Source organism: Castor canadensis, chromosome 19, assembly GCF_047511655.1.
Source record: "Castor canadensis chromosome 19, mCasCan1.hap1v2, whole genome shotgun sequence".
In the NCBI taxonomy this organism is placed as follows: domain Eukaryota; kingdom Metazoa; phylum Chordata; class Mammalia; order Rodentia; family Castoridae; genus Castor; species Castor canadensis.
The window spans coordinates 24,249,793-24,263,685 of record NC_133404.1 but is presented as its reverse complement, the minus strand read 5'-3'; the positions used below and the strand labels follow the sequence as shown (position 1 = coordinate 24,263,685).

Below are 13,893 nucleotides of genomic sequence, written 5' to 3'. Positions count from 1 at the left end.
TGATCTAACCAGTGTACAAGTACGCCCATTTGTAATTGCCATAGTAAATCCCCCCTATACAACAAATATATTCTGAAAAATGAAGGGGAAAATAGCCTGAATGAGGGGCTGAGTATTCAGCTCGGTTTTAGGGCACTTGCCTAGCGTGCAAAAAGCCCTGGGAACAATTCCCAGCACCAAAAAACAAAACAATTAAAATAAACCCACAAAACATGAAAAATTTTATGTAAGATTCTATTTTTTGCACCTAACTTATTTTACATCATATTGTGTTCAATGCAAAAGGTATTTTTCAAGGCACATTAAAATTACTCCATATAACAACCATGTCAGTATTCATTGATTTATTTGCAGAGCTAGGAATGAGTCAAGGTCTTCAGCATGTAAGGCATCACTTTACCACTGAGCTTTATTCTCAGCCATTTTTATTTTACTTTAAGATGATTTCACTAAGTAGTACAGACAGGCACCCAATGAAGACAATTCTGACTCTACAAATACTTCATATTCTACCCTTCAACTCTTCCCTAAGACTTCAGATTGACATCACAACTGTAGTGGTTGGATTTATCAGACTTCCAGCATCAAGTGAGCCAATTGCCAATTTCTTAAAATTAATCCTCTCTCTCTCTCTCTCTCTCTCTCTCTCTCTCTCTTTCCCTCACATATATACACATTCTCTCTCCCTCTTCCTCTCACCCCATGGGCTTTTCTGAACATTTCTTGTACAATGCAAGTCAATTAGCAATTTCTTAAAGTCTCTCTCTCTCTCACACACACCCACTCCCTCTTCCTCTCCCTCCCCCACAGGTTCTTCAGAAAATACATTTCCTGAACTCTTCCCTAGCCTCATGGTCTTCTTAATAAAGGTGTCTGATACTCCTAGTAGGAAAAGCACAATTACTTACTTTCCTTCCCACATTTTTTCCTGCAAGTTATGTTAGGAATGGTGAAAAGAAAAAAATAAAATTCTAAACCAAAACCTTGAAAATGTCTGGCATATGATCTATCAGTGAGTTATATACCATCCCTGTAACAACATTTTTAGAATGCATGTTAAATACACAAGCCTAAGGAAATGACACCTCACATTGGTTTGTTTTTGAAAGGGTTTCAGAAACATTCAATGGAGAAAAGAAAGTCTTTTCAGCACATGGTTCTGGGAAAACTGGCTATACCTATCAGAAAGAATGAAGTTGCATCTTCTACTTATATCAGATACAAAACTTAATTCTGAATGTATCAAATACCTAAATGTTACAGCTAAAACAATAAAGCTATTATGAGAAAAAGCTTTTAAACATTGGATTTGGAAATGATCTTTTGGATATGTCACCAAAACCTAAGGAAAAAGAAAAATAAGTAAACTGGAATACATCAAAATTAAGACTCCCTGGGTATCTCTAAGGGCACAATTCAACAGAGGGATGGGGAAAATAGAGAATGGGAGAAATTGTTTGCTAATTGCATATCTCAAAATGGGTTAATATTCCAAATGAATGAAAGCGTGCAATTCAAAATCATTAATAAAACAATCCGCTGGTGGCCCAAGCCAGTAGTTACAGTTACTTGAGAGGTTAAGGAAAGGAGATTGCTTGAGCCTAGAAGTTGTTGATTAGTCTAGGCAGTAAGAAAGACACTTCAATTTCAAAAACAAAAAAAAAATGGGAACTTACCATATTCATCCATTATATTCATGGATGCAACATGCTGGTGCTACCAAATATTGATGATCTTTTAGCAGAGAAGAATTGTCAGCAGCACACAACATGGGGTGCTTGTCTGCTTCAACTCATGTCTTTATCTATCAGCCCTCAGCTGAAGCCTATAACCAATTGCTGTTTCTTGCTTCCAAGAAAGGTAATTTTGACCAGGTCTTCTTCAAAATATTTTAAACAAGTGGTCAACAGTAGCTATCAGAAATAACTATCATTGATCTACAACATAAGCATAAGCAGAATTTCTATATAATCCTAACTTCCAGCACTTTAAAAGTCTTTGGTGCTAGTGTCAATGTTGTGCATTTTCTGGGATGAATCAAACCCTTCAATGATATGTACCCTCTCAAATCAAAAGGTTTCAAAACTGAGTGCCATGGTCCCACCATAACTCACCCAGAGTTTCTCAGTCTCTGGTGGGACATTGTCATCACCAATGCCTTACCTCTCCTTCCACACTTGGGGCTGTCCAAGACATCTGCTCATACCTAAATGTGGAACATGTTGCAGGAGCCATATCACACCTGTTCCTTAGAGAGGTCCCAGCCACATCGTAGCCTTTTGCACCCTCAGCAGAATGAAGGAGCAGTGGGAGTAAGGCCAGCCTTATTACACAAGAGCAGATTGCATTGATAACATTAAGAGAAAACTAGATACTTTCAGTAGAAGCACTCTCATTTTTCTGTGGACATACCCACTTCACAGGATTTTTTTTTCTGACACTTAGAATTTAGAGCTAGGTCTAGAATAGTCTGTTACAGATGTTAGAGGCTTTCACAAACTCATCAGGTGAAGGTGTTTTTGCAGGATAGCAAGAAAGAACTAGACAAAAGTTGTAAAGCACTAATTCTGTTAAATGAATAGTGTTGTCTTTTTTTGGTTGGACTGTGGTTTGAACTCTGGGCTTTAAACTTGATTGCTTGAGCCAAACCTGTGAGTCATTTTGCTCTGGTTATTTTGGAGATGGGGTCTTGCAAATTATTTGCTCTTACTAGCCTCAAACCACAATTCTGATTTCATGCTCCAAAGTAGGTAGAATTACGTGTGATCCACTAGTGTCCCAAGAATGTTCTGCTTTTTAAATGTGGGCTTATTTAGCTAATGTTTTAGAAACTCTCAGTTGTGCTGATTGATGACAAATGTTTAAAGCAAACACAATTTTAATCTCTTAAAATGGCTATATGAACTTTAAAATGCTGCAAACCAGGCTCCAATGTATCTTCCTTAGAATGAGACAAGGCATCTTTCCTTTACTTGCTTTGTGTACCTTTCACTAGACCTGCACTTCAAAACTTCCCAAAGACTGGCAGAGTGACAATTCTGCTTTCTGGTAAAGGCGGTTTTTTACAGCACTGCCTAATGAAACATAAATAAACATATCATAAATGGTGTTAACCCATTTTACTTCCTAGTCTTAGTCCACCAGTTTTCTTTTTTTTTTTCATTTTTCTTTTATTATTCATATGTGCATACAAGGCTTGGTTCATTTCTCCCCCCTGCCCCCACCCCCTCCCTTACCACCCACTCCGCCCCCTTCCTCTCCCCCCCCTCAATACCCAGCAGAAATTATTTTGCCCTTATTTCTAATTTTGTTGTAGAGAGAGTGTAAGCAATAATAAGAAGGAACAAAGGTTTTTGCTGGTTGAGATAAGGATAGCTATACAGGGCATTGACTCACATTGATTTCCTGTGCATGGGTGTTACCTTCTAGGTTAATTCTTTTTGATCTAACCTTTTCTCTAGTACCTGTTCCCCTTTTCCTATTGGCCTCAGTTGCTTTTAAGGTATCTGCTTTAGTTTCTCTGCGTTAAAGGCAACAAATGCTAGCTAGTTTTTTAGGTGTCTTACCTATCCTCACCCCTTCCTTGTGTGCTCTCGCTTTTATCATGTGCTCAAAGTCCAATCCCCTTGTTGTGTTTGCCCTTGATCTAATGTCCGCATATGAGGGAGAACATATGATTTTTGGTCTTTTGGGCCAGGCTAACCTCACTCAGAATGATGTTCTCCAATTCCATCCATTTACCAGTGAATGATAACATTTCGTTCTTCTTCATGGCTGCATAAAATTCCATTGTGTATAGATACCACATTTTCTTGATCCATTCGTCAGTGGTGGGGCATCTTGGCTGTTTCCATAACTTGGCTATTGTGAATAGTGCCGCAATAAACATGGATATGTGCAGGTGCCTCTGGAGTAACAGTCTTTTGGGTATATCTCCACCAGTTTTCTATACACTGCAGGGCCGAAAGATGAAATGCTTTTTTAAAAGTTGTGTATATTGAAAGTACCTGTATACTATCTGATGTTACCTGTAGTAACCTGTGAACTGGTGGATTATGCCTGTAATCCTAGCAACTCAGGAGACAGAGATCAGGAGGATCATAGTTCAAAGTCAGTCTGGGAAATTAGTTCTCCAGACCCTATCTCAAAAATATCCAACACAAAAACAGGGCTGAGGGTGGCTCAAGTGTTAGAGCACAAAGAAGAATGGAGACTCCACTGAGATTGATGAACAGAATCACCACAAAGAAAACTCTCAAATCCAAACAAACTAACAGGAATTAAAGTTCTTTATATTCTTGTGATGTTTTCACTGCTCTTCCTGTCCTGGTCTCTATCTGAAAAGCTAATCATTCTTTTGTCTGCTGTAGCTTTAAATTTGTATGATTTTCAGTTGCTTAATCTTTTTTTTCTTGGCAGTACTGGGGTTTGAACTCAGGGCCTCACCCTTGCTAGGCAGGCACTCTACCACTACAGCCATCCTGCTGGCCCTGCTACTTTTTTTTTTATTCAATCATAATAAGTTGCTTCCTCTAAGAACATTTAATGCCAATTGCATGAACTTATATCTTATGGATTTCTTCAGAATATTGTATATTCCTTATTAATGTAATTTGATTTGTAGCTCCTAGTTAATTCATTCTTTGCTCTGATTTGATTTATATTGCCTGACTGATCAAATTTCTACTTGACTGATATCTCAAATAAAGGAGAAATTTCTTGGTTGTTCATTTTTTTCTGAAGTGTAACGTTGTACACGGCACATGGTTGACACTTAACATTCTTAGTTTGCAAAAATGAATACATAAGCTGGATGCCAGAGGCTCATACCTGCAATTCTAGCTACTTGGGAGGCTGAGATGAGGAGAATCACAGTTCCAGGCCAGTGTGGCCAAATAGTTCTGCAGACCCAATCTCCAAAATAAGCAGGGCAAAATGAACTTGAGGTATAGCTTAAGCAGTAGAGGGCTTGTTGCAAGTGTGAAGTCCTGAGTTCACACCATAGGCCCACAAAAAAATTGAATAGGTCAAAATCAATTGTCTTCCCTTATAAAAATAATGAATGATTGGGTAGTGAAGATAAAATATGTTTTAAAATAGCATCAAAAACTAGTATGTGGTGCAGTTACTGAAGCAGTAATGGTGACTTCCTTGCAAGCATGATGCCCTAAGTTCAAACCTAGTACCACCAAAACAAATAAACTAACAACAACAAAACAACTTCATATGCTCATGATAGAACACATGCAACATTTGTACTCTGGAATTGATAAGACATTGATGAGTTCCAGGCCAGCCTCACCTACATACTGGGACCATCACAAAATGAAAGTAATCATCAGCCTAATCTATACGGTAGGGCATTTGATAAAATGCCTGCCCAATACTCTCAAAAGGGCCAAGGTCATGAAAGATAAGTGAAGACTTAGAAACTCCTTTGGAGTTGACAGATCTCAGGTAGTAAGTATACTTGATGACGGCACTAAATGATCCCCACAGGTGGGTTACACAACACTGTATCCCGATGTTCAGGATGTGGGATTGTTTTTAAGTAATGTAATATTGGCAGGTGAAGAGATATTGCCTCACTGATAATGTGACAATATACTGTGATTCTCTGTCCTTAGCAAATTTTCTCCAGTCACAGCTTCGATGAAAATTTCTCCATGTGGCAGAAGCTGAGGCAGCAAGGAATGAAACACTCTGATAAATATCCAGAAAGAACTGGGGCCCTTCTCCAACAATCTTCCCTACATTTTGCAATATGACATTTACAAGTCGAACTGTGTTTCAAATAATGCTAGATTGCTTCATGGGTATTGTGAGCACCTTGCAGTAATAATTCTAATGTCTCCTTCTCATACCATATATTACTGGTCTCATCTATAAAGGTTTATATAAAAACATCAATGTCCATATGTATATGTATTTATCAGGGACAACAAATCAAATTACATAATTATAAAAGGGTCAGTTCTCTAACACAGCATAACAATTTTTATCATTCATGAACCCAAAAACAGTGGTTCAGACTACTTGAAGCAGAAACTGGTGTAACTACAAGAAGAAATAGGTGAATATACTATTGTACTTAGAGACCTCCTGTGTATTAGAAACCAGCAAATCTAGCACACAGAAAATCTGTGAGCAGCTGGATGCATGGCTCAAGTGATAGTAGGTCTGCCTAGAAAGCATGAAGTCCTAAGTTCAAACAACAACAAAAAAGAAAATTAACGAGGATAAAGTTGAACTTGATACCACCACCAATCACATCTATGAACTACTACTTCATCCTAGAATAGCAAAATATATGTTCTTCTTAAGTCTTTATTATGGACCATCCATCCAGATAGATAATATTTTCTTTTAATTAATTAATTAATTAATGGCAGGGCTGGAACGTAAGACCCTGGGTTGGAACTCAAGGTCTTATGTTTGTAAGTCAGCTGCTCTACCAGTTGAGCTACATCCCGAGTCTTTGTGTTATTTTTCAGTTAAGTTGTCATGTCTTTGCTCTGGGGCTAGCCTCAGACTGTTATTCTTATGGCCCCCCACAAAGCTGGGACCACAGGCACAGGCACAGGCAGGCCTGGAACCACCATCTACCCAATATCCACCTCCCTAGAAACTGTGATTACAGATATAGCCACTGGGCCTGGCTTTAGACCATATTCTTGCCATAAAACATCCCTAAACATTGCCAGGCATGGTGGTGCATGCGTGTAATCCCTGCACTCTGGAGGTAGAGGCAGAGGCAGAAGGATTGCAATTTGGAGGCCAGCCCAGGATATATACTGAGTTCTAGACCAGCCTGGGCTAACAGAGCCTATTTCAAAACAAACCTACCTCTAATCCCACCTATTGTGGGCCTAAGTAGGAGGACCCAGGGTTTGAGGCTTGCCTGAGTAAAGTTACAAACAAAAGGGTTGGGAGCATGTCTAAACTAATAGAGTACTTACCTATCCTGGTGAGGCTTTGGGTTCAATGCCCAGTACTGAAAAATAAATAACCAAGTTTAAAAGAATGCAGTAAGAAAATGTATGCTCTCAGACCAAATGGGACTAAACTAGAAATCTGAAACAGAAAGATATCTAGAAAATCCCCGTAAACATGGAGGTTCAAAGTATGTGCAATAGCATCAATGGTATGGACATTTCCATTGAGAAAGCTTCACTGTGTTAGTCATGCCAGCAAGGGTGAAGTGAAGACAGCCTAGACTCTGAGTCCAAATATGATTCAGAACAATAACAATATCAAGATACTTGTGCATGCATTTATGAACTAACTTCATTACTGCTTTTACTTTTAAGTGAATAAAACTTATGTCATTAACACTCTAGGATGACTTTTCCAACAACTACAGAAAAGCTATTATGGTTGGGTGCCGGTGGTTCACGTAAGTAATCCTAGATACTCAGGAGGCAGACATCAGGATAATCATGGTTTGAAGCCAGCCCAAGAAAATAGTTCAGGAGATCCTATCTTGAAAATACCCAACACAAAAAAGGGCTGGTGGAGTGGCTCAAGAGGTAGAGTGTCTGCATAGCAAGCGTGACGCCCTGAGTTTAAACTCTAATACAACCAAAAAAGGACTATTACGTGTGTAAGACATTAATTAACACAGATATCATCTTTTTTAGAATCATATCAAATCTTTGACTGACTGACATACAGTAGGTGACCCTCACTGGGGCTCCTACAGATGCTGTAATTGGTTAATGCTGATGTTCTCTTTGTTGCCACCAATGCCAGCTCACCTGCTGTCATCCTTGTGAAGTGTTCACTCAAATTATTCCTTATTCACTTCAACATTGCTAACTAGAAACATACAGCTAGGAGTATATAATGAATGCGTAATTAAAGTAGGAATTAATGAAGATAGCATGGAAAAACTAATAAGGAGTAGACATGCTTTACCACTTGTAAAAAACTAGACAAAATATATGTAACAGTGGCTTGCAAGACACTGTACATCAAACAGTAAAGAGAAGACACAATGATGAGGGCTCTACTATATTGTCCCAGCTCACTGCTTCCAATTTCTACACTGTAATGTGAAAAGAACCTTAGCAGATTTCCTGACATGAGAAGATACACATGAAGGTCTGAAGAACAATGTGGTAAAAATTTCCCAGGCATTTTCCTACATCCTGTGATAAGAACTGAAGAGTAATCAGGCTCATGTGATGTCATTATTGCTTCACAGTGCTGTAAGGATAAAAGGGCAAGGATACAAAAATTAATGTCCTTGATTTCCAACATTTTGTCTTATTTCTGAATACAAAAGACAAACTCCTTCATGTGATGTAACTTTCTTGCAACAAGACAAAGGATGACACAATATCCTTTAGAAATATAGGAAATGATGCTTATTCATAGGATGAATGACACATCATGTATGTAAAGTAGAATTTCCTATGATTTTTTGTTATGAGTGGATGATAAAACTTATACATTATGAATTAATTTAGAATCTTCTATTTATAAAAGTAAGACAGTCAGGCACGGTGGCACATGCTTGAAATTCCAGCACTTGAGAGGCTGATAGAGGAGGATTATGAGGCCAGCCTGGGTGCATGCCAAGAACCTGTTTAAACAAAAGCAACAACAAAACCCAAAACAGAAAACCAACAACAAAAATGTCAAACACACCCATCATTTTAAAAGGGCATGATAGAATAATCTGTATTTACCCAGAAAGTCTGCAGTTAACTTTATTTTATTTGTGGTACTAGGGTTTGAACTCAGGGCCTACACCTTGAGCCAATCCACCAGTCTTTTTTTGTGATGGGTTTTTTCAAGTCTTGAAGCCAGACGCTGGCTCTTTCTCCTAAGCAGACAACATTTCAGGTGTGAGCCACCAGTGCCCAGCTCCAGTTAACCTTAGATTTGAGAATTATCTTGCCTTTGCTGTTTACTATATGAATGTCAGTTTCTGTGGAGGGTTTGCAAAGAGGGGTGCTATTTATGTGCAATGAAGTTAAGATTAATGCTGCCAGGCTGTGATGCAATAATACTGTGAAGATGAGTGGTACCCTATGTTTTGTTTTGCCAAGATGTGGCCTGAGATTTCTCTGAACACAGTATTGTTTTGCTTGGCAAAACAAATGCCTGGCTATCAATTTGGTGGGAAAGTATCTATAAAGTATCAGTTCTCTTGCTCTCTTGTTCATATCTCATAAATACTGAAGACATGCTAATTATTTAAGAGAAACTTTTCTTTTCAGTACACCAAATAGTTTTTACAATATTAGATTGAGGATGTCATTAGAACATAGATGACAGATGTTATTTAGTCTCAGAGACACCCCTGTAGGAACCTACCTACACTAGAGAATGTTCTTCTCAACCCGGTCACACTGACATTGATGCCTCCCTAAGCAGGTCCTAAGCATATCCTACTCTACATGTTGGAGACATGAATTGTCTTTGACCTCTCCTTGCTTTTGAATCTCCTGGTGGCTTCAGGTGGAAAATACCCCACTTCAACCAAAGTTGCCAGGGCAGTCATGATGTTTTCCCATCCGAGCTGTGCCCGGGTACTGTCAATGGCACATACAAAGCAACAGACATGAACAGATCAGCTAAATAATAGACCTGTACAGCAGTTACTGTCTAAGTCACCAGAAATGATCCTCTATTAAGGTCACAAGTATGAATGGATGACATTTTTATTTCACAGAAAACATTTTTAGAACACATTCATCACTTTAGGTCATGTGCGATATATTCTGAGAATTCTGGTGGACAGGCAGACTCTGTGAAATCTATTCACAGGTGGTTTAGTAGTTTGTGGGAAATCATAGCACTTATGCTATCAGAGAGTCAGATCAAGGGGAAGAGAGACTGGGGCTCAGCACAGAACTGTGTTTCTTCTCTTAACGCTGAGCACCCAGTGCTCATTGTTCCTCATTGAGTTTGGTCACTCCTTGTCCAAATAAAACTGTGGTCCATTATGACAACCCACCTGTCTTTATAAAAGTTCATGAAGTATGGCACTTATAACACACAGAGTAGAAAATCTGGACTAAAATGAAGGAGGAAGGAGATTTTTCCAGCATTTAAATATAACTGAACTTACAATTAAAAGAAACGAATGATATAACACTCTGTGTGTTGAGATGTAGAATTTAAATTGGGCTTTTTTGTCCAAAGTAATAAAACATGAGATGGGGAGTTAAGATGATTTAATTATAAATTCCTAAAACACAACATCTAAAGATTTTCCATCCTGACATCTGAAGTGAGGACTGTAGTCCAGGTCAGCATTGTTGCTCACTCTGGTTACCCAAGCAAAAGAAGCCAGATTTTTCAAGCCATGAATTCTTTTAGTTTATGTCCCATATTTGTAACATTACAAACAAGGATCTTAACTCTGTACATGTCCATGCAGTGCACTGGGCAATCTAGGCCCTGTGGGCTTTGTAGATATCATTTCTGGACACAGCCATGGTTGTGACAAGTACAGGTCTGTGTGCTGTGAATAAGAAGCTGTGTGTGTGACTGGGCATTTCCTACCTGCTGTGGAATTTTTTATTAATCCAGCTCATGTGCACAGTCCTCTTTCAGCCTGTGTATATCTCTTATGTTGTTGCACAGAGTATTAGAAATGTGTTGTATATAGTTCTTATAACTAAAAACAGTTCTCCGGACCAAAGGAGCTACTTTTCTCACTGAAGCTAGGAATGTGGTGTTACATTAATATGTTGCATGACTGAAGACCATAAATTCAAGAGTCTTGACTCTGGATTCTATGGAGTGCAGAGTACAGTCTCATGGCTTGGTGTGTTTTGTAAATGTGCTTCTAGGACATGGGCCTTCTGCTGCCCAGCAGAGAGCTGTGGGGCTAAGCGGGAACTATGCGAGGTGAGTGCACAGTCTTTCCTGCACTGGTGGTCTTTGTTTAAGCAGCACATGTAGAGAATTACCATTCCACCTTTGTCCATCCTAAAGCACTGCATGGGGGTTTGGGATATGTTGTGCCTTGTTGTCCTTTTGTTTTCTACCACAATTTTAACATCTATACACAGCACAAGTGTCTCTCACTTAATTTCACCTTTCATATAACTGGGGATTATAAGTGTATTTTCTGGACACTCCAAATGTTTACAACTGTTTGGGTACCTATATAATCTGGATTGTGGTACCATCTCTGTCTTTGACCTTAGGGCTTGGTGATGGATAGCATATTTCTACTATGCAAGTGTCAATGGAATACATGGTTCTTAATGATACATGGTTCTTATTGAAAATAAAACAAAATGAAATAATTGAGAAGAGAAAGCTTCCAAATGCATTCTGTTAGGGCAGTTTACCTTACGAATGAAATGACTCAAAGACATTATAACAAGGACAAAAATCAATACGTCTTATAAAGACAGGGTACATCCCAAAGAAACACTAGGAAAACAATTCATCAACATGTAAAAGCAATTAAACAAGGGGATTTTATTTAAGAAAGCAAGTTTTCTTCAATGTCCAAAAAATAATCAATATGATACAAAACAATGCAATGTATGAACAGAATAAACAACATGTTTACCTATAAGTATGGTGAATAAATAGTTGACAAACCAAAAATCCATTGATGCAAAAACACTAAACAGATTAGTCAAAGAAGGGAATTTTACTGGAGATGGCCATCCATGAAAATTAACATAAAACAAAGGGTGTCTTGACAGTCTTTGTGATTTTTTAAAGGTTAGAATCATGATAAAGATGCCCAATCTTGTTTCATCATTGTGCTGGGCAATGGAGCCTAAGTCAATAGGTGAGAAAAATAAATATAAAATATTCATATTGAAAAAGAAAGTGTGAGCCTGATGCTGGTGGCTCACGCCTGTAATTCTAGCTAATTGGAGACCGAGATTGGGAGGATCACGATTTGAGGCCAGCTTAGGCAAAGAGTTCTTCAGACCCATCTCCAAAATAATCAGAGTGAAATGGACAGGAGGTCTGGCTCAAGCAGTACAGTACCTACCTCGCAAGTGCAAAGCCCTGAGTTCAAACTCCAGTCCTGTCTCCCCGAAAAAATACAAGAAAAATGACTTCTCTGACACATATGGTTGCAAGGCTAGCCTTAATAAAATCTGCTGGCTTAGTACATTGTTGGAAGTTCTATAATTCATACTATCAGTGAGTCATGTCAGGTGACTTTATGTTTAGTACTGTACCATCTGTGTCCGTGACATCATGCTGGTAAAGTCTTGAGTTATCACCATTCTGGTTCTAACTGTGGGCAGTCAGAACTCAGGGATCTTGATTTACTCTTATGAGATGGAGCATTCCTTCTCCAAATACTCTTCTGGTTCATTTGTAATATTTTACTTGCCTTGTTTTGCCCAGAGTGTAGGGATGGATGATATTCAGTGTATATCATGATACATGGAAAAGTTTTCACTGAAATGAAAAAGAAACGAAGATTGGATAAAACATTTAAATTTGATAAAAAAATCAGTTATAACGAAATGAATGCAATAATTAAACATGTTAAAATGTGGGATATAAAGGAAGCTGTCATGTCTCAGAGAGAAGTATAATGCTAGGTGCCAGAAGGTTTCTTGTATTACATGTGCTGAAAACAACAATGCCTAAATACCAGAAATGAGAAACTTTTTTCAAAGTCAAACTCGAATTCTCACGCAGGTATTAAGGAGGGAGGATCTCAGATTTCATTATCTATGTGGGCATAAGGATATACTCCATGTTATAAACAGTAAAATCATGGGTGGTGACCTTATGGAAGTCCATGTAAGTACAATATGCATTCCCATGACCTTCAGAAGGCTTTGTAGACATGATTTATGGATACAACCCTGGAGCTGACCAACAGAGAGCTATGGATGTGAATAGGCAGCTATGTGGGAACTTTCTTCATCTTAAAAGAACATGGACAACAAAAAAAATCACATAACATCATAAATTATGTTAAAGTCTCTATATTTTCCCCAATGACTAGAAATAAGACAAAGATGTCCACTCATATCAGGACTACTCAACATTCTATGCAGGGGGGTAGCCTAGGCATTCATGATAGTAAAATGAATATGAGGTGTCTAGATTGGAAACACAGACTATCTCTGTTTGCAAATGACTTGAGTTTGTATGGAGAAAATTTTAAGTATTCTAAAAAATTCAAATATTATTAAAACATAAAAAAGAATTTAAAAACTCCAATTTCAGCAAGGTTGTAATATACAATGTCAATATAAAATAATTATATTTATATACAGTAGCTAGCAACAAACAATCTACAATAAAACTCAATTGAATTGACAGAGTGCCTCAAGTGATAGAGTGGCTGCTTACCAAGGGCAAGGCCCTGAGTTCCAGCCCCAGTACTACCAAAAAATAAAATAAAATAAAACTCAAACAAATGTTTCAATTAAAATAGATTCCTAAAGGAAAAATTGGAAATAAATATAAAAAATGTAGAAGGCATGTACAGTGAAAGCAATAAAATTTACTGAACAAAATTAATGAAATGCTAAATAAATGGAAACATTTGATGTTCAGTGACTAGATGGTGAATTAATCTGTTTTCAGTGGTTATAATAAAATACTTAAGACTGGATACATCATAAAGATAAGAAATTTATTTAGCTCACAGTTTTCGAGGCTGAATGTCCATGATCAGACTGTGTCACATGAGAGGACCATGGTGAGGGTCTAATGGTGGATTGGGTCATAGGGGATGAAAAGCCTGTAGAAGACATCATATGGTGAGATCGGAGATAATGAGATTCATGCCAGAATTGACCTTTGATGACAACTTATTACTATGGAAACTAACTGGGGTTCCATGAGAACATGAGTCACTTACAAAAGTGGCACTTCTCATGATATGATCATCTTCTTCTAGACCCCAGTTCTTAGAGGTTCCGACACCTGTCA

The 13,893-nt window shown here is 38.1% G+C and overlaps 1 long non-coding RNA gene and 1 pseudogene across 1 annotated transcript in view; one reads left to right on the top strand and one right to left on the bottom strand.

The window, feature by feature from the left end:
- Positions 1 to 326: 326 nt before the first annotated feature.
- Positions 327 to 2,445, top strand: LOC141419287 (glycogenin-1 pseudogene; annotated as a pseudogene).
- A 9,013-nt stretch (positions 2,446 to 11,458) lies between these two features.
- The window catches only part of LOC141419236 (uncharacterized), a 58,337-nt gene continuing 55,902 nt past the window's right edge, over positions 11,459 to 13,893 (bottom strand). Inside the window, exons 2-3 of the long non-coding RNA XR_012443982.1 lie at positions 13,608 to 13,702; positions 11,459 to 12,399 (exon numbers count right to left, since the gene is read on the bottom strand). This is a non-coding gene — a long non-coding RNA (uncharacterized lncRNA). The remainder of the gene's footprint in view (positions 12,400 to 13,607; positions 13,703 to 13,893) is intronic.